Source organism: Pinus tabuliformis, chromosome 7 (genome assembly GCF_031772625.1).
Source record: "Pinus tabuliformis cultivar Carrire ecotype Pingquan chromosome 7, CPIR1, whole genome shotgun sequence".
NCBI lineage: Eukaryota > Viridiplantae > Streptophyta > Pinopsida > Pinales > Pinaceae > Pinus > Pinus tabuliformis.
The window spans coordinates 252,841,804-252,864,580 of record NC_142293.1 but is presented as its reverse complement, the minus strand read 5'-3'; positions in this window follow the sequence as shown (position 1 = coordinate 252,864,580).

Sequence of the window (22,777 nt, the reverse complement as noted above, 5' to 3'; positions counted from 1 at the left end):
GACTCCATTTGAAGAAAAAATCCCTAGTTCTTCATTAAAATTTAGGTTCGATGCTTCTAGGGTGAAGCAAGAATTTTTCTATGCATATTTAAATTCACCCTAGGGACTCCTAAATATTTTTCATCCACATCTCAAATAGGTTGTATTTCTTTGATAAATTTCCTGATTTGGACATTGCTAGCATCCTTGGTGTTATAGACATATTTGGGCACTGCAATCCCAATCATATATGTCCATAAAACAAGGGATTTTAAGTCCCTAAAAGTGTTGTTTCATACCCTAAAGGAGCAAGGTCAGCTGATTACATCATCTCCCAGAAGTTCTCCTTGAAAGACTACTCAGAACTAGTCAAAACTGGACCATCTCACTTGCTCCATCGCTAGGGTGCGATGCATCTCACCTACTACAAATGGGAGGTGCGATGCATAGTGAAAAGTCCTTCTATAGGGTGCGATGAATGAGAATAGACAAATGGTAGAGATAGTTTGCTAAGTGGATGATAAAGGAATCTTCTAGAAACTTCTCATATGACACTTTCCTCTCAGAATTCACCCAGGGATGAGTAAGAGATCAATGAAATCTCCAAGTGGAACCAGGAACTATCAATTGAGTGACACTAATAAAAACCTAGAGCTGCCTCACACCTTTGCAAATATCTATATATGGATCCCTCATCTTAGAGATCCAGAGGCTGGGGGTTGGAATTTGGTAATTTGCAAAGACGTGCTACTGGTTTCTCTTTGAAGACATTGTTGGGTGATCTTGCCTTGTGTGAGGTGAAGAGGGCTTTCAAGCTGGGAGGATGGCGCTAGGTCAAACCAAGTGGTTATAATCCTCTTTTCTACTACTTTTACTAATAAAGCTATTTGAGTTTTCCTCCATATTCTTGTGTATCTATGAATATTGTGTTGGTATATGAATTTGTATGGTCAATATATATCTGATCCTGTATTGTTTACAGTGAAAGATCTCTATGCTTTGATGGTATTATGCTGCTATGAATCTACAGGTGCTCTTTGAAGTGGGACAAGTAAGGAAGCAGTGGCCAGATTATATCAAAGGGGAAATGAAACAAGCAAGGATCCAAGTAGAAGGTTAAGGTTGGTACTCTCTGCTTCTTTCTCATCTCTCTCTCGTAAAGGAAAAACAAGTAACCTTAATCTGTTTGTTTCTAAGATAGCTACCCATCTTAGTGGGACTAGCATCTCTGAATAGATAGTAGATTTCCCGATAACAAAATGGCGACTCCGTTGGGGAGCGATTAGTTTGATTGTTTGTGTCTAATTTTTGACTCATAAACCATAGATGGAGCCTGAATTCAAGTCAGCTAGCCTTCAGACTACATTTTCTATGCAAGTGCAAAGTAGATCAATGCTGCTTCAGTCAATCTTCAGGTTTTTTTATGAACTAAACAATTGAATTTGCAAACATCCTAGGTGCCCTAGAGGTATCTTGAGTAACCTCATTAGATCAACCTTGTACTTTGTAGTTACTGACTATCATTTTCTCGGCCTAAATCCCCGCACTAAGCTGCAAAATGCGACTAAAAATCAAGTTAAAGTCTCGTCCCAGGACCATTACACCTTGTCTTTTTGGAAATCTAGATGCATCGCACCTCCCATGTGCAGTAGGTGGGATGCATCCCTATTTCCCTGTGTTATAGGTGCAATGATCAAACAAGACTGGATCTGCCTCCAAATTTTGGTTTTTTCTTCACTCTCTTCAGCTTTATTCATGAGTTTTACTGTCTGTGATTAGTAGACCACTGTTGAAACCCCCTTTCTTTGCATTATCCAACCTCCATTATACAAAGAATTGTGAATGTTTTTTTATGTATTGTGCACCATTTACAGTTGTCTTTTACAAAGAAGTAGCTTAATCGTGTTGTCGTATTATGATTTGGAAGTGTCACAAGTGTCATTTTCAGTCAAAGAAAATAATCCTATTGTTCTTGATAGTCGATTATAATGTTACTCTTGTATTTGATTTGAATTAGTAGTATTTCAAGTGTCGAAAGCAGTTTTCAATTCAAAATCGTAAAGTGTCGTCTTGTCTCTTTTTCGTTTTTTGAAAATAAAATCGTTAGTACTATCGCTTTGAAAGAAGGAATAGTTCATATTTGTACTTAGCATTCTTTTTGTCATTCACACATTAAGAAAGCGAAAACAAATACATGCATGTGCATTTTCATTTAGACTGCTTATTGATTTTGATTTAGGACAGTGCATCTAGTGTGTGCTCTATGCTCTATGTTGAAAGAATCTCATTTCTCTTTCCTTAGTAGCTAGGATTTTCATTGCAAAAAGAAGATTAAACGACTGTTTATCATCTTAGATTGCATTTTAGTAATTGTATATCTACATCATGTGGTGAACCTTAAGGGAAAACTTCTTAAGAAAGATCAACTATAAAGTAAATTCAATGAACATAAAAATGCTTTGGAACCTAATGCACAACATCTAGAAGTCTAGGCTAGAGACGTATTCCAGCGTCATAAAGCCTGGTAACTTTTGCTTTCATTGTAGGTTGGGTGATTCCTCCTCTTTGAGATGAAAAGTGCCAATACGACTTGTGCTCCCACATACCATCAAGTATATATTGGGAGACAACAATAGGTTATATCCTTTATCCTTAAGAAGTCGTCTCTGCCGCCTTATAAATCGCAACGCACTGAACACAACAGTTGGGAAGATTCACTGCCATACCATAAAAAGTATTCTATAGTTTTGTGATTGGTTTGGTAATCACTTTGTCTAGATTTCCAGAGAAGTCTCTTTCATTCCTTTTCAGACTCCGTAAAGGAAAAGGTCCATCTGAGCACTTGTCACTTCAGGCTCATTAAAAATCAAAGGCGACTAGAGTCATATTTATCTTTTTCTCGACTCTTAAAAATTGAAAAAGCAAGTTGTGTCAAAGCATCTTAAAATCATTTAATTCGGAATAAAATTTTTCCCTCTTACTTTTATTTGATCGAATAATCCGTAATCGTGGAAGAAAGTCAATCAAAACCCTGTCGTTCGCGGAGAATGACGAGTCAACCGTCTTTGACTCCGGAAATGAAACCATTCCAGGCCAAGTGATCTCATTTAACTGGGTCAAAGTCTCCTGGTTTGTTTGAGACTTGTGTTTCAACATCCTCTGAGACTCCAGTTACTCCAACCATTTATGGTGTCCCTGCCTCTACAGAAGAAGTTCTGCAGTTACAAGAGGACATTGGAACTGATCCTAGTGTAAGAGTAAACACTTCAATTCCTGAACCATCTCCATCTGGAATTGATTCCGAAGGTGTTACCCCTCTTGCATCTGTCACTGCAGAATCTATGCCTTCTTCGGCACCAGAAATATTTTACGAACCTGACGGTCTGCCTCTTCCACCGAGATTGATTAGTATAGAAGATATTATGGACGATCTCCCATCCAGTATTCCATCACATTTTGGGACTGGGATCCACCTATATCCTTCTACTTCAGAAGTTAATACCTCTTCATCGCAAGTTCCTGTAGAACTTTTGGGAAGTCTTTTGGATAGACTCGATATGTCTGGACAACCATCGACATCTAGGACTATCTCATCTGATATAGTGGTAGCAGAACCTCCTGCCACCACTCCAACGATGTTCGCTAGTATACCATCTATCACGACTAGCTCTCAACCACTAGAATGAGTCCACCTAGGGACTATTTCGACAATATGGTCTGTTCCCATTTGTTCATCCTGAATAGTATCTGGAATCCCTTATGTTGAATCTCAACAAATTGATCCTTCACAAAAATATCAATTTGGGCAGTCTGGTCTCCAAAGGCCAATCATTCCCTTAAGCACTAGATTGCCTCCATATGGAGAGAACTACACCCTTTCATTGTTCCCTCCGAGAGAACAACCATATGAGAGTTCACAACCAAATTTAGGTCAAATTGGAATCACATCCAATGGTTGGGTGCCAATATTGCCTCAACAACAACGAGTTGTATACTCAATGCATCCGAGTCTACCTGTGTCAAATATCCCCACTACACCATCTATTGTGACAGTTGTCTAGTCAATTTAACGTCTTAAATTACTCTACGTAAATTATCAATCCGGGTATCGTAAACTGATGAAGTGTGGTGCACCATATGTGCTTAGTTAACTTTTTTCTTACTTCGTTGTTTTATAGATTTTATTTTGTTTTGGGGTTTTGTTTTTGTTGGTTTCCTAAAGTGTCTAATGCAAATGGAAATCCTATTCTAAGGTCTTAAGAATACTTTTAAAGGACAAGTATGGATAGAGATTTCTAGACAAGGCCTCAGGCCTAAGTCCCTAATGGTAACTTCCAAAACTTTAGCACTTCAAAAGATCTCAAAACATGTTATTGGTGGAATCAGTACTTGAACAAAAGTGTAAATATGCAGCTACTTTAACCAAAATGGAATGCAACAACCAATCAATGAGCTAGTGACTATGAAACCCAGTATCCTTGCTGCTGTATGAAAAAGAAAGTAAAAATTGAACTTAAAGCAACTCAAAGACTGAAAGCAAAGCAACTAATTCATCACACTACTTCAACTCTTCTCATCCATTACCCTTCACCTAAATCTACCTTATGGGAAGTAATCATGAACATGTTAAGCAATATGATATCTAAATTGCAAGAAATTAAATTGCATAAAGGAAACTAATCACACTACTTCAACTCTTCTGATCCTTTACCCTTCAGCTCAATCTACCTTATGGGAAGCAATCATGAACATGTTAAGAAATATGATATCTAAATTGCAAGAAATTAAATTGCATAAAGGAAACTAATCACACTACTTCAACTCTTTTGATCCTTTACCCTTCAGCTCAATCTACCTTATGGGAAGAAATCATGAACAAGTTAAGCAATCTGATATCTAAATTGCAGGAAAGTAAATGAGCAAAACAAAACTGATTGAAATAACAATGTTGGAATTAGAACTCAAAAAAAAAAATTCAACATAAGGAAAAAATTATTCCATCATATCATTAATCATTAAAAAGCTATGTGCATTACTAACCTACAATCAACCGGTTGAACACACTTGCATGAATTAAAATTGCATGAATGAAAAATCTAATCTACCAACTTGAAAGCAATCAAATGACATAATGAAATCAAAGCAAAATTACAAAATGAAATCTACTCTACCTTACATTCTAATATGCTCCATGAAATCTACTTCACATCTCCTTTCATGTTCAGAACATCAAAGCTTTATTCAAATTCTTCAATATTACAAAGTACAAAAAATCTCTCCAAAGCTTTCAAAAGCCATCAAGGAAGAACTACAAACTCCAAGCTAAAGAACTCACAAGCTAAAAGACTAATAAGCTAAGCTCCAAAATGAAGGAGAGAGATCTCCTATTTATACAAAAATATGAGAAGCCATCTCATTAATGAGAATCCATGAATCTCTCCCTCTACCTCTAGAGTCCTAATTAAAATAGGAACTGATAAGACACATGTCTTCTTAGAGTTACAATACAATTAGGATATGTGACACATATCCTCATTATCCCATGATTCTTTCCACTCAAATTCGAATTTGGCGTTAGAGTGCCACATAAGAGTCTTCTAGAAGCCTCCTTTCAACCTACATATGTCAACAATCTCAACCCATTTGTTAGGTATAAGCATATGCACATTATTTTCTAATGTTTAACCACAAATTCATTTAAAAGGCTTAGAAATAATAAAGATTGGAAAAACATAAAGGTGGCCCAATGATAATGAAAGTGGGATGAATGTGGTGACATAGTAGTGAAATGGAGGTGAAATGGAGGTGATATAATGGACATAATAGTGAAAGTGTAATGGAAATGAATGACATTTTCAAGACTCAACATACCCCCCAACTGAAGCTATTGCATGTCCTCATGCAATATATATTAAATTAACTCTTTTGATCCTTGAGCTTTGGCTTAACTTTGCATGATATCATTTGATAACTTCATATTTCTGCAAAGTGTTTCACTTGAATTGCAACATGGTTGGTTCTTGTGTTACAACCATTTTTTTTTTGTTGCCTTCTATTTTGATCTTTGAACTTTGCATAATGATATTTTGATTATGGTTGCAAAGTATATCTTTATTAGATTGCATGATGGTTGGTTCTTGTGTGACAACCATGATTTTGTTTGTATCCAATTTATCCTTTAACCACTTTTTTTTCAAAAGCCATTGTATGCTCATAATAGCAATGTAATAATTAATATATGTTGGAAGTATGTGAGCTCCTGAATATGATATGGACATGGCAAGATATGAATATGAATGTATCCCCCCCCCAACTGATGGTATTGGCAATTTTATGAAATGAGGAAGAGAAATGTTTTTCCAACAATTATCATTCTAGCTTTTATGGAATTCTATGGTCAAAAGTTAGAAAATGACGTACCTTCACTTACCCTTTGGAATGGATGAGTTTTATGTGTAGTGGCTGAAAATTTCTGATCATATTCTTCTTCAAGTGGTTGAACAACAGGAGTCATGGATAGAGAGATAAGATGACGTTTTATTGCTTCTACTAAAACTTGTTGAATCTGCTCTGAAATGCTAAAAATAATAGTCTTCATGTCTTCAAAACTCACTGGCACAATTCCTACTATGTGAAAAGATGTTCTGATGTCGAACATAGTAGGAAATTGTTGGCTTAATGGCCATCAATGGATGCCACTAGTCAACATGAGAACTCTCACCATTGATGACATTGAGAGTCAAGATGCCCAAACACATCTTCCTAGGTACGAATGAATTTGCTGAAGTCGAGTCACCTAGAAGATCTGACGAACAAGGGACATTAATGTATTCCCATTTTTTGTCAACATGAGGACTTGCCATTAAGGCATGCAAGCCTCAAGGTGTTTTTACAAAGAACTTAGACTCAAAGGACTATGGACTCAATAATTTGCATTGAGGCAGGGCTTATTTGCAGAATGAAAATGACAAGGAATGGAAGATGGCAATGGAGAGTAGAAATGGTAATGGGCAATAAGGATATGAATGAGCCTCTTGCTTTTATTTCTGGGTTATGAATGGACAAAAAGAGATGGAAAGTGTATGTGAATGTAAATGGAAAATATGGAGGAAAATTAGATGAATGGTTTATTATGAAGTATGGATGTGATGGATGGATGTGATAGAGACAATAGTATCTGAAAGTTTTTCAAGTGTTTGGATCTGATTTTGCATCAGCATATTTCCTATTTGTTGCTGATCATCCTCTTATGAAACAAATTGGTCTCTTAGAGAGACACCATTCCCTTGTAGTCATTTGTCCTTCCTCCTGGAACCTGCAAGAAAAACTAATACTTCTTCTGCAATGGAATGTAACATTATCAAGGGAGAGTGGTGATAAATCTCTCTAGTTATGATATTTACACGCAAAACTAAGAATTTGTATTAGTGAAAAAGGTTCTCAAAGGAAAAATCAAAAGAATTTATACCTGATCTGGAATTAGTGCCTCAAGTTGATGTTGCTTCTTTTCAGAAATTTATTTCATAATTTGCCATTTCAAAATCAAATTATGGGTTTCTCATTGTGTAGATCTTGTTGAGATCTTTCCAATGGTACTTAAATCATCAAAATCGGATTTTCTATGAAAAAGTTAGGCTGATTTGAACAATGAGGTTTTTCTGGCTACGGAATTGGAATTTAGCTGCGGAATGTGCACAGTTTCTGTAGCTAAAAATCTTGAATAAAACGTTCGCCATTCATTTTTCCTAATCAATCCAAAATTAATCAATACCTTTAGGAAAGTGAGCAAATAACTTGTTCATTTCATTGATTCAAAATTATTATTTTTTCTTGACATGCAGCGACTCAGTGTGGCAACTGAATGTGGCGACTTAGTGATAACACTCAACTTGACTTCCCTTTGACCGGGGTCTTTTTCATCAAATTTGACGAAATGAACAGAACATCATCCATGTACTAACATTCCCCCAACTACCCATGTGGCCTATTTTGCTTGATGACACCTGCAACCTAGAGTTTAACAAAACAGTTGCGGAAAGTTGAGCCAGCTGCGGAAAGTTGAGCCAGCTGCGGAAAGTTGAATCAACTGCGGAAAATGGATGCAACAGTCAACTATCAGTTTCAAGTTATTTTCTTCATTGTTTTCATGTAGGAACTCTGTGAATTGTAGTGGCATATGGAGCAAACCAAGGTACTTACTCTTTTACTGCATTTTTTTTTGGTGTGCTGATGGATTTTATATCATCGCATGCCTTTTGGTATTCATATAATACAAATCGATTGAACACAGATTCAGACTGTTTGTGTGTGACATTTATAGTTTATACCATCAGCCAAAAGAAATTTAAGGTGTTGACGAATTGACTTTTTCAACAAAAGCACGTGAAGTGATAACAGTTGTGTTAGCGGGGAATGGAGAAGGTTTGACACAACGTCCACATATGTAACATGAAACTGCCTGAAGAAACCATTCACGGATTCAACCAAACAAACCACGACATCCACCTTGGCATAATGAAGTATGAGTAAAAGACGGAAGTTGTGAGGCATGGTGGGAGACGTGGGCGAGTCTGAGTTAAAAATGGAATAGGATTAGACGGGTGGCGGAAGACGTGTTACCTCAAACAACCAAAGCGTGTCGTGTTTGAATTGTTCTCTGTTCATTTAATAAAAATTTTTTTTTCCTCATATTCAGTGACACGGTGGATGACCTGGCCGCCAAGGAAATCAGATCTAAGTGGATTTCTCAAGGAAATCAAAATATGGCCGCAACTATTAAAAAACACTGATTTTTTTCACACGCGGCAGACAAAAATGCACTCCAAAGAACCGCAAATTTCTCCCAAACCGCCACGAATCTCTTCAAACGGTTTTTAGGTTGTCTAATTAACTCAGTCGGCGAAAAAACCCATGTTTTATTTTCTTCAAATTCGCCTCCGTTTGGGCAAATCCAACGTTCGAAGTTAGACGTTTTTCTAATGTTTACGATTTTCTGAGTTAACTGTTCTGCATTCGGCCTGTATAATTTTTGAATTAGTGGTAAGATAATATGCCTTTGTTTGACAGTGGTAGTTTGAACACTATTGATCCTTATTGGAAATATATGTGGGAGACCGTCTGATGAGTCAGAACGAGAAGGTTAGGAGGAGCAGGAGCGGGCTTTATCTCCGCAACACTCTCATAGGTCACCCGATCACTTGCCCTCACAATTGGTATATGAATAATGAAATCCTTCTGAGATGAACGTAGTTGCTGATTTGGAGGCATTCATTGAAGGGGGAGGGAAGCTACAGAAATTTCCAATCCAACCATAGGAAAGGCACACTAATGAAGAATGCACTATTTGAAGAATCGTGAAGCCATTTCATAAAGAAAAGTGGGAGTGCAGTCATCTATAAGTTGAACCCAAAAAAATAATCATGAGACCGTTTAGGGAGTAAACGTATGGTTTATGGAGTAAGGTCGTGGAATGGTTTAATAGGGTGTTCCAGTGGCTAATCTCTCATCATCATGGCCCAATTCGTTCCCCTTAACAAAAAGCTTAATGTGCTTCTATTTTTTTTTCTTTAACAAATGTTCTTGCAGGTTTGTTTCAGGGCCAATGCTTGGACAGGGATGCATATTTCTTGTTAAGCCCACAGTGGAAGCTAGGATTGTTTTTCTCTTTTCTTCTTCTCTGAAATTGTAAAATTTTATAAAAAATATTAATGATTTTAACTTTCAAGCAGCAAATACTTCAAGAAAAACATGTTAAAAACAGGACTTTGACTGAGGTCTTAAGTTGGTTTTTCATTGATCTGAGCTCGGCGACTAGGATAGGATCCATGTCGGGACGATTCTGGAGATGCCCATGTAGTCAATTTCTCCATTGGACGCTTGTAACCTGCTAAACCTTGAGACAACTGTGGAATTCTCAACTAGCTGCGGAATTAGGGCACTTTCCGCAGCTAAGTTGCAAAACCTTATTAGAACACGATACAGTGTTTTGAAGACCACTACAACCATAACCAGACAATTTTGGACAATTTGAACCTGTCAAAGCAGTTGAGTTTCATTTTTTCATTTTTTTTTCATTTTTTTTTTTATTGAATCAATTGAAATGATGAAGTTTATTTTGTCTCCTCTTTTTTTTTCTTTTCTTTTTTTACATAAAAATTCTTTTTCTGATCCTCCAGATCACACAAAGTGCAAGAGGAGAGCATACTCAAGAATTATTAATTTTATTTTGTTTTATTTTTTTAACATAACAATCCTTTTTTTTTATCCTCGAGATCACACAAAGTGCAGGAGGAGAGCATACTCAAGAATTGTTAATTTTTTTTTAGATGTAAGAAATAAGGTCTCCTAATTACACTTCCCCGACAAGGGAGCCAAAATGTCTAGTTAATTTAACGTCTTAAATTACTCTACATAAATTATCAATCCGAGTATCGTAAACTGATGAAGTGTGGTGCTTAGTTAACCTTTTTCTTACTTCGTTGTTTTATAGATTTTATTTTGTTTTGGGGTTTTGGTTTTGTTGGTTTCCTAAACTGTCTAATGCAAATGGAAATCCTATTCTAAGGTCTTAAGAATACTTTTAAAGGACAAGTATGGATAGAGATTTCAAGACAAGGCATAAGGCCTAAGTCCCTAATGGTAACTTCCAAAACTTTACCACTTCAAAAGATCTCAAAACATGTTATTGGTGGAATTAGTACTTGAACAAAAGTGTAAATATGCAGCTACTTCAATCAAAATGGAATGCAACAACCAATCAATGAGCTAGTGACTATGAAACCCAGTATCCTTGCTGCTGTATGGAAAAGAAAGTAAAAACTAAACTTAAAGCAACTCAAAGACTGAAAGCAAAGCAACTAATTCATCACACTACTTCAACTCTTCTGATCCTTTACCCTTTAGCTCAATCTACCTTATGGGAAGCAACCATGAACAAGTTAAGTATTATGATATCTAAATTGCAAGAAATTAAATTGCATAAAAGAAACTAATCACACTACTTCAACTCTTCTGATCCTTTACCCTTCAGCTCAATCTACCTTATGGGAAGCAATCATGAACATGTTAAGCAATATGATATCTAAATTGCAAGAAATTAAATTGCATAAAGGAAACTAATCACACTACTTCAACTCTTCTGATCCTTTACCCTTCAGCTCAATCTACCTTATGGGAAGCAATCATGAACAAGTTAAGCAATATGATATCTAAATTGCAGGAAAGTAAATGAGCAAAATAAAACTTATTGAAATAACAATGCTGGAATTAGAACTCAACCAAAAAAAAATCAATAGAAGGACAAAATGATTCCACCATGTCATTAGTCATTAAAAAGCTATGTGCATTACTAACCCACAATCAACCGGTTGAACACACTTGCATGAATTAAAATTGCATGAATGAAAAATCTAATCTACCAACTTGAAAGCAATCAAATGACATAATGAAATCAAAGAAAAATTACAAAATCAAATCTACTCTACCTTACATTCTAATATGCTCCATGAAATCTACTTCACATCTCCTTCCATGTTGAGAACATCAAAGCTTTATTCAAATTCTTCAATATTACAAAGTACAACAAAGCTCTCCAAATCTTTCAAAAGCCATCAAGGAAGAACTACAAACTCCAAGATAAAGAACTCACAAGCTAAAATACTAATAAGCTAATCTCCCAAATGAAGGAGAGAGATCTCCTATTTATACAAAAAGATGAGAAGCCATCTCATTAATGAGAATCCATAAATCTCTCCCTCTACCTCGAGAGTCCTAATTAAAATAGGAACTGATAGGACACATGTATTCTTAGAGTTACAATACAATTAGGAGATGTGACACATATCCTCATGATCCCATGATTCTTTCCACTCAAATTCGAATTTGGCCTTAGAGTGCCACATAAGAGTCTTCTAGAAGCCTCTTTTCAATCTACACGTGTCAACAATCTCAACCCATTTGTTAGGTATAAGAATATGCACATTATTTTCTAATGTTTAACCACAAATTCACTTAAAAGGCTTATAAATAATAATGATTGGAAAAACATAAAGGTGGCCCAATGATAATGAAAGTGGGATGAATGTGGTGACATAGTAGTGAAATGGAGGTGAAATGGAGGTGATATAATGGACATAATAGTGAAAGTGTAATGGAAATGAATGCGATTTTTAAGACTCAACAACAATGTCACAAGTACAAGCATTGCCTGTTGTATGCCAACCTCAAGTTTCTTAGGTTGTTGTACAACAGCATCTTGTCTCCGCCACACAACCACAATCGCCAGTTAGTGGCTCCTTAATGGGAGCGACTCAGGCTCAAATGGGTACTATTACCCCTCATATTGGTCAAATGTCCAGTATCGGGCAACACCAAATGGTTTCACAACCATGGCTGGTGCAACTTCAACAACCGCAATTCCAACAAGCTTACCAAGGACCTAAGCAGCCAAAATTTGCAAGTAATGGGCAGCCGTATATTCAAAACGGTTATCACCAATTGTCTCAAATTGGTTATGCCCAACTACCTTATCAAAGTTATCAGCATAAAATACATTATGCTGGTATGCAAAGACCCATTGCTCAGGTAAACCCATCTTATCCTGGGTACGCTTCACACAACCTGAATCAACAGTTGCCCTTTGTGGCGACTCTAGAGTTACCAGATCTAAATCAGCTAATGAACGATCCAATCGCTTATGCCCTTTGGTGGTCGGCAATTCCTCATAAACTTCCATCAGATGTTCCTAAATTTAATGGAAATCTGGGTGAAGACCTGTCGAACAATGTGATGACCTTTCATCTGTGGTGTTCGTCCAACACTCTCAATGATGATTCGATTCGGCTTTGCCTTTTTTAGCGAATGTTAACTCGTCCGTAGCAAAATGGTACATCGAATTGCCTAGATCTTCATTCGATAACTTCAGCACCCTTACCACAACATTTTTAACCCATTTTCCATTACCAATAAGGTATGAAATAGGAACAAAGCTTCTTATCAATTTCAAGAAAACGACGGCTACTCACATATCCGATCATATTCATGAACGGGGACGTTGTCGTAGAATGGTAAAAACATATGTCCCTGATCATCTACTAGTTAAATGGTTTATTAAGTCTCTGTTACCTTATATAACAGAAGATGTGGTGAAGGGAGGGGTCATCATTGAAGAGCAGGTCATTGCTCATGCAAAATATCTAGAATTGATCTACACTCAGTCTAGCATGCCCTATGACAAAATCCCTGGAGCTCCGAGACTAGAATTTTCCGTTCCTCCTCCTCGTAGATCAAACAAAGAATCTCATGCCAGTGATGGTATGATAGGTACGATGAGCACGAAATTGACAAAGGATACATCTAAAAAAACCCGTAAGATTTTTGATCAAAATGAAAATGAAGAAATTCTAGCCTCGAAGGTTAATGTTGTGTCAACTGACAAAGGCAAAGAACTAAAACAACCAGGAGTCAAGAATAAAGGGAAGAGAAAAAGGACGAAACAATATGATTCATCTCCTGAAAAATATTCTGCAAACCCTTATAGGCAAAAGAAACCTAGTCAGCCACGCCTCATATGCGATTAGGATCATTGGACGAGAGATTGCCCATATAAAGTTGAAGTTAAGAAATTCTTTAAGAATTCAAGAACTTCAGCAGTATTGACTAGCCCATTTCCGAACCCATGAACCAATTTAGTTGCTAGCGACAACAGTTCACCATCCCAAGTGCTTATGTTGTCCATTTCAAAACAGCAAAATGATGCTTCGATGTCGACAAGGGATAAAGATTACAGGAATCCACAACTGTCGAACAACAAGACTACTGATCAACCTAGTAGTGCAACAACAACTTCGACTAAAGTTGTCCCACCCATAATTCCTAAGCTAACGATAAAGCCACCAAAGGGAGTAGTACAAAAATCGACATTTAATCCGTGTGCTAGAGCAACACAGAATTACAATATAGTAGAGGACCTGACCCAATCTTCGTCTGCTATGTCAATACTTGAAGCACTACAAAATTTCCCCTCCCAAAAGCTGGCTCTATTATCAGCCATAGGTGGGATTTACCTAGCGGATTCCAATCTTGTGGCCTTTAATAATAAAGAATATGAACCTTAGTTACCAGCTCAAATCTCTTTCCTCATTCAAGTGAAAGCTCTCAATAAAACTATTCATCGAACAATTATTGATGAGGGGGCATCTACATGTATTATGTCAATGAGTTGCTGGAAAAATTTAGGATCACCACCCTTGTCGAGATCATCAATGACGTTAAAGGTATTCGATGGATGAACATACACTCCATACGGGATTTTGAGTAACTTACAAGTTGAACTGGGGGGAAAAACAATACAAATTGATGTTGAAGTTATCGATGGAAATCTCGATTATAACATCCTATTGGGAAGGCCTTAGATTTATGCTATGGCCGTTGTTGTGTCAACATACTTCAGAAAGATTGCATTTCCTTTTCAAGGAGGAATTACAATCGTTGACCAGCAAACCTTTCTCACCAACAATTCACAAGTTACGGGAAGCATCCCGATGGTCCATGGAAGCTCTCATTCCCTTCAAAATATCAAAGTAGGCCTGCTAAAAGACCCTACATTGATGGGTACTTTTGCCCTACTGCCTCAGAGTAATCTGGCGGAAGTGGCGACGATGGAAATTAGCAATATGATATATTCTATATCTAAAAGATTCAGAATATCCCGAACATTTTGTCAGCATGGATCATTGCCATTTCAGAAATATTGTAGCAATCAATTTTCTTGGCCTGGGGACAAACCCAAATCAACGCTCATTGAGTGTTTGGATAGATAGGCCTAAGAAATATGGCACCTCTTCAAATCCTTGGTCGCATGTACATTCTACAGATGAAGGAATCATTCAGTCAATGATGATAGCAGAGGCACCATGGGAAGATTACCACGATCATTCCCATCTTCCAGATCACCACGAAGATTATTCCAGCAACCTTAATCATCCTTCAGTTTTTGGTTTTCTATCAAATACTATAAATATGGTGGATTATTAGGATATTTCTTTTACTATGTCAACCTCATTAAAAAATGAAACAACTCCCTTTCCTAATCGAGTCTTTGATTACGATCTCGTAAAATCCAAGTCGAGTCTTTCAAATATTTCGAAGGTAAACCTTCATTCCAACCACCGCATTGAATATAATGAAGCTTGGGGGGCATGCACCTCGATTTGCGTCATTATGCTGGGGGCATGCAAAATTATAACAAGCATAGTTTCTCATTTCGAGCTTGTGTAAACATGAAACCTAATCACGAGCAGTGTTACCGCAGGGTTCAAGCTCGTTGAAAAAACAAACCCACCATGAGTAGTTTTACGCGAAGTTCAAGCTCGTTAAAAAACAAACCTAGCAACGAGTAGTTTTACGCGAAGTTCAAGCTTGTTAAAAATTAAACCTAGCAATGAGCATATGTTCCACCAGAGTTTAAGCTCATTAAAAAATGAACCCAGATCTGGTAAATAACCATTGTAAACGCATTATCATTAGATTTTGAGCCTTGGTCATGTTCTTACTATCACCTCCACTCTGTTTTAGCCAATCATTCACCTCCATTTGATTGTTTACCCCTTTTGAGGAACAGATGCAACAAGTGATTTTGTTAGCCATCTTCTTAACACTGCCATGATTGGAAAGTTCCAACCCTCACCTGGAACCAGCTGCTACCCGAAATATCACTCGTTCCTCAAAAATGAGTCTCATTTAAGCACTTTTCATCTGACTCATAAAATATGAAAAGATTGTTGAGAAATTGGCCTCTCCAACTCGTTAAAGTGATTGGAAGTGCCATCACTCCTCTAGATTTTAGTCTTTTTGCACCTGAGGGATTATTACACAAAATGATCCAGCGTTTGTCTTGTTCGACTCGTTAAAACTATCGAAAGTCATCCCTTTTGGATTGTTTTATAATTTTCTAGACTTAAGGGATTATATTACGAAAAAGGAATATTGGAGTTTCCTTTCCGTCTCTTTTCAGACTCTCTAAAATTGAAAAGAACTGAGTTATCCTTGTCGTTACGATCATTAAGAAAATAGTGACAAACTTGACCATTCACACAAGAGCGAGTCTCACTATCACTAGGTCCATTAAAACATAGCGACGGGTTTTCCCGAAGGGAAAATTATAGAACAAGCATATGCTATCCTCCTTAAGATTGACAAAAATAAAGAGGAACTGGTCAGAAATGACTGGGGAAAATTGGGAAGAAAACTTGAAGAAACTTTATTAGTAGCAGGTCGCTCTTGAACATGACACTTTCACTCCATTACCATGATCGAGTTAGGTTGGGTTATTCCTTTCACCGGTCATATCACCATTGGTCCACCGTACCATACACTTTTGGGGTTAATGCTACCAATCCATTTTAGTGTCGCTGATATGTTCAAGAGAACTCACTCAGAGAATTCACCTACCCAACATGTGTCTCATCTGCTGCAATACCTTCACACTTCTTTCTTTCATGACCGCCACCCTGAACCTTTTATCATCAGATCGTTATCACCTCCACAAAATCATTTGCTCCGTTCCGTTTCATAGATGTGCGATTCATTAATGTCGTCCTACGGCGGGTCACCTCTTGTCGACATCAGCTCATTATCCAAGAAGTTGACGTAGGAACAACCCTTTCAGTACTTTGAAGCTTACATGCCTCAATAGCAAGTTTCTCACTTCCAATGACAGGTTTACATAAATGGCCTTCGACCGAAAGATTTTGCGTGGTGTTCGACATCGACTCATCAATTCACACCACATGAATTGTACTGCAGTACCTTCAGGGTCATCATCATCATCGGTGATTCCTCTCATGCATTTTAACAGCTTACATCATTGGCTCATAATGAGGCGATGTCTTTCCATGTTCGACGTCAGAACATCTTTTCACATGGACCAACTTGTACTTTCGGGCGAAGATTGAGCTAGTTTTGAAGACCCCAGATCTAGTTTCATCCGTCCAGGCTACAATATATTTAGGAAAATAAAGACATCAAATGTACATCATTTCTGCACAGATAATCATCCAAAATAAGGGATGATGGCTCTACTAGAATCATCAGTCTGCACACAGACGATTTTCTATCCTATGTACATGAAAATGAATTTATGAAAGCTGAGCATGGGAATGCCCACCTCATCTAGATCATGAAAATATTATGAAGATAATGCATTGTATTGTATCTTATTACAGGTCACCTTCTAGTTCAAAAAACCTCGGATCCTCATTATAAAGCATTTCACCCGACATCAGAAGATTTACGAGCTCATACTTTAGGGGGCAACTGTTATAGACATATTTGGCCACTGCAACCCCAATCATATATGCCCATAAACCAATGGCTTTTATGTCCCTAAAAGTGTTGTTTCATATTCTAAAGGATCAAGGTCAGCTAATTACGTCATCTCCTAGAAGTTCTCCATGAAAAACTACTCAGAACTGGTCAAAACTGGACCATCTCACTTGCTCCATGGCGAGGGTGTGATGCATCTAACCTACTACACATGAGACGTGCGATGCATACTAAAAATTCCTTCTAAAGGGTGCGATGAATGAGAATAGACAAATGGCAGAGACAGGTTGCTAAGTGGATGATCAAGGAATCTTCTAGAAACTTCTCATATGACACTTGCCTATCAGAATTCACCCAGGGATGAGTAAGAGATCAATGAAATCTCCAAGTGGAACCAAGAACTATCATTGGAATGACACTAATCAAAAACCCAGAGCTAACTCACACCTCTACAAATATCTATATATGGATCCCTCATCTTAGAGATCCGGAGGCTGGGGGTTGGAATTTGGTAATTTACAAAGAGGTGATATTGGTTTCTCTTTAAAGACATTGTTGGGTGATCTTGCTTTGTGTGAGGTGAAGAGGGCTTTCAAGCTGGGAGGATGGTACTGGGTCAAACCAAGTGGTTGTAAATTCTACTACTTTTACTAATAAAGCTATTTGAGTTTTCCTTCATATTCTTCTGTATCTCTGAATATTGTCTTGGTATATGCATTTGTATGGTAAATATATATCTAATCCTATATTGTTTACAGTGAAAAATCTCTATGCTTTGATGGTATTATGCTACTGTGAATCTACAGGTGCTCTTTGAAGTGGGACAAGCAAGGAAGCAGGAGCGAGATTCTGTCAAAGGTGAAAGGAAACAAGCAAAGAGCCAAGAGGAAGATTGAGGTTGGTACTCTCTACTTCTTTCTCATCTCTCTCTCGTAAAGGAAAAACAAGTAACATTAATCTGCTTGTTTCTAAGATAGCTACCTGTCTTAGTGGGACTAGCAACTCTGAGTAGACACTAGATTTCCCGTAACACCTGGGCACCCTAATCATGTCAGGAGAAGGATGGTACTTGGGGTGCCCATGTTTGATGGTGATGCACTCTCTACAATTAACCATTTAGAAATATGCAATGCACATACTTCAAAGGAGAGAGTGGTTCACCAATATGTCCTTATGTTATTGTTCACGGGATCTCTCGGTGGTCACAGCTCATCAATGCATGATCATGAACCCAAGAGCATCTCATCTATTGTGGATTTCATTGATGGCTTTTTTAGTCACTTTCAAGTATACAATGCATGAAGCATCCAAGAGGAAGCCCTCATCAAGCATCATAAATACATTGATAATGCAATTAGTGAGGAGGAAGACGAGTCATCGTCAGGTCCGCATGATGAGATGGATTATTTTTAGAACACACGCATTGGGAAGAATATGTCTATGGAAGGTGAAGTTGAGACTAGACTTACCTTTCTCAAGCATATTACTTCTAATGATTCTCCTTTGAGAACCTCGAGGAAGATGACCTCATTAACCCATTAAGAGATGAAATTGAAGATTACTTCCACATTTAAAGGGAGATATTAGAAGTTATTGGTCCTCAAATTGATTGTGCTCCCATTTACCACACTAAAAAGGAGGATGACGATGAGATTTGTCTTCCCTTCCCCTATCGCACTATTTATGATGACATACTAATTGATACCCTTGGGAAGGAGAATCTTAATTTTCCTTTGCATAAAGAGGGGAAGTTGGAAGGGATAAATTTTCCCTTTAGGAGAGACCCAGACTTTGATACTAAGGAAATTGACAAGGCTCGCACTTCTCATGAGTATGATTCTATTTTCAAATCACTTGAGCCTTTATATTATTTTGGGAAGGAGAAACCCATTGAGTACATTATTTCTTCCTCCATTTTTCCTATTAGTCATCATCTTGAGTCTTCATCAAGTGACTCCCTCACCCCCATTCATATGATCTCAAGTAACTGTGAGCCCTTCCCCTCTCCTGAGTATAGTGTCAAGGAAAATCCCTTCACTAATTATACTTTTCCTCCTTGGACGCACCCTCAGGCTTTAGATAACTCCATTGTCTCCCCTGTCCAGTGTAATCATCATATGAAACCTATGTGTGTTTCTCCATCTCATCGATATCCCTTTCCTACTAATCATAACTTGATGAAGGCCATAATCCATGATGTAAATAATAAGGTCAATGGTGGAAGTGATATGCCATGATTTCCATCAATCAAACATTTATGAGCTTGGTTGCTGACATCTCTATATTTGGGTTGCAAAATAAGATCACATCATATATATTACATCCTATTCTTACCTCTCCTCATATAATCATCCATGTGTGGGCATTATATTTTCCCACCTCCCACCTAGAATATCCTCCATGTGTTTGGGTTTTCATTCACTTTTGGTTTTGTTGTATGAGTGATTATATAGGCTAGCATATTTATATTGGCTTGATGATATGTTGGTTGCACTGAATTTATGGTTACACTTAATAATACCTTCACCATATGTATGTTAGCGTAGGATGAATTACATGCTAATTTTCACATTAGAATTAATGTCATCTGATATTTCTCATGGTAGATAGATGCATATTTTCATATTTTATTTTTTGTTGATTTTATGGCATAACATTTAACATGTGTGATCATGAAATACCAGGAAAGCATGGTGCTCCATTTTTTTCACCTATTATTTGTAGGTGATAGGTCTACGGTGACCAAGAATTGTTGGAGTTCTCATGACCTCCCATTTGGGTAGCTTTGTCCACTTCTTGGAGAGATCACATCCCAGTTGGAGCCAGATGTTACCCATCATTTTGAGGGTGATATCCTTAGGTGATCTGAATATCACCCTATGAGTGATCTCACATAAATATTTATTAAATGAAGGTATTACAGACTCATGTGTTGGTGTGTGTCTATGTTATTTAGGCAACGGATTGATCAGATTGAAAATACATGGACACATGAAATGGAAAATAGTAGAGAAATACAATAAGGAAATATAAGAACACAAGAATTTAATAAGGAATTCCCCTATCCTCCAGGGCTACATCTCCGGTCTAGCTCTTAGTGGTGGCCTTCTTTTATTGTGTCTTAAAGTAGAGAATTACAATGAAGGAGTTCAATATGAGTCTCCTGAAATAGAATTTTTCTTGGCAGGGTGGTTCTTGGATTTTCCAAGCCACTAGAGTGCACAGACTCTGTTCCTTACTAGCTCTTTGACCCCTCTATTCTTTAATGGAAGGATCCCAATGTGGTGCTCAATCCAAATAGATCCTCTCTGGGATGTCCTGAATCCCTCAAGATCTCTGGTGCTCGACGCTACCTTTGGTCAACTCGGCCCTCTGTCTACTTCTACTTTTTGCTTCAATTTCTTCTTTCCTTTCTTCTCTTTCTCCGTCTCTATGTCCATATCTGTCTCTATGTCTTCTACTGTGTCTATTCATAGCTTTAAATCCATTCATTCTCGTGGCTATTCGATTCCCCTTCCACCTCCGTCGGATCGTCTTCTACAGCTTCGCTCGGAGTTCCCTGTTTCGGCATCATCATTAGGATCAGAGGGAGTGGCCACTTGTCCTCCTGCAAGACGCGCTAGCCTTTCCCTCATTGGTTCAATTCTCTAGTTATGTTGTGGAATGACTCACCTGCCACCTTAGTGGTCAAATCAGACCTCAATTTATTATAGATCATCCCTTAACCCCCCGTCTATTCTGGTTTCCCAATCGAACGTGATCTCAGTCGTTAGATCTGGAGCCTCCAGATCTGATGCCATTCACACATTTCATGTGGTTGACTTCCTTGACAATTAATGCATGATTAGCAATGGTTTTCTCTCTATTCCACTTGCCACGCATCGAAAATTGACTGCAATCACTCCATTTTCGCCAAATCTGCTTACTGCCCAAGGGTGCCCCTGATAAATACTGTCGATTTTTGGAGCGTGGGTCCTGCTTTAGCCTTTTGCCTTTTCCCCACGGTTTTCGAGGTTCCCATGCGACCGAGCACTTGGGGCCTCTCCTTTTCGAGGGGTTTTGCCCAGCGATGCGCGATTAGCACTAGGCACGCATAAAAAACTACCTCCTTTTCCTGATCCGGGCTTCCCATGGGCTAGTTTCACCTCCTGTGTAGTCTCCATGGGCCTCGGTCAGCGCGCTTTGATCGAGGTCCTCGTCATTCCATGCTGGCTGCCAACTACCACTGTTCAGAGGTGCTTTTGATCACTCCATGCTCTTAATTTTATGTTTTGTCCTGATTTGATACAGTCATGGTTCTCCGATTTTCCTTCATAGATCCAATTCGGATTATGGTCTTCCCACTGAAAAAGCTTTTCGACCACCAAAAGTTGGTTTTTAAGCATCGACTAAGTGAGGGTACAATTGTCTCACTTGTACAACCTCAATCCATTTTGCACTACTTGGATTTGAACCTTTGAGCCCAATTCTGAGGTATTCAACATCTCCTTTGCGCGTTGTACTCACCTTCCTATCCAACACTATGTCTTCTTGCAATTCATTAAGATATTCAAGTAGTAGGTCATCAATAGAAGGCAATTGACTCTGCTCTTCAGGATCCTCAATCATGGAAGGTTGAAACAATCTCAAGCAGTTTGCATTTACGACTTAGTAGATGTGTATGTAAGCTGGCAGATCAAGGCAAAAAGCATTCTCACCAATCCTCTCAAGTATTTTGAAGGGTCCATACCTGATAGGCTTTAGATTTTTACCTTCACCTTGCATCCTATCCTTGTTGATATATAGCCAAACCTGGTCACCAACTTGGAAACTATGCTCCATCCAAAGCTTGTCACTCCTAGCCTTGTACTTGGCTTGTCCCTTTTCCAGCTATTCCTGTACTGCTTGGTGGATCTCTTGGATCTGTTCAATGAACCTAGTTGGCTTGCACACATCACTGTGTCCATCAAATATGGTATCTTTACCAAAGACAAAATCCAAAGGAGACCTTGGTGTGAAAACAAAGTATGTCTCAAAAGGAGATCTCTGTGTAGAGGAATGGTTTTCTCTGTTGTAAGCATGTTGCACATAACACAAGTGTTCACCCAAAATCTTAGGATTTTTGTTGCAATATCCTCCAAGTAACTGGATCACTGTCATGTTAACTACTTCTATATGGCCATCATTTTGTGGATGAAAAGTTGTGCTTTTCTTCAGTTTGGTGTCCATCAATTCCCACAGACTTGACCAGAACTTCCCCACAAATCAGGTGTCTCGATCAGGTACAAGGGAAGTGGGTAATCCAAAATGAACCCATACATGTTCAAAGAACAATTTTGTAGTTTTTTTAGCTGTCATATGTTTATTACAAGGTACCAAAATACACATTTTGTTGACCTTTCCTAGATTTAGGCAGTCCTCCTACAAAATCCATGGAAACACTTTCCCAAGGGTGCGAAGGAATTGGTAATGGAGTGTACAAGGCTATTTTTCTATT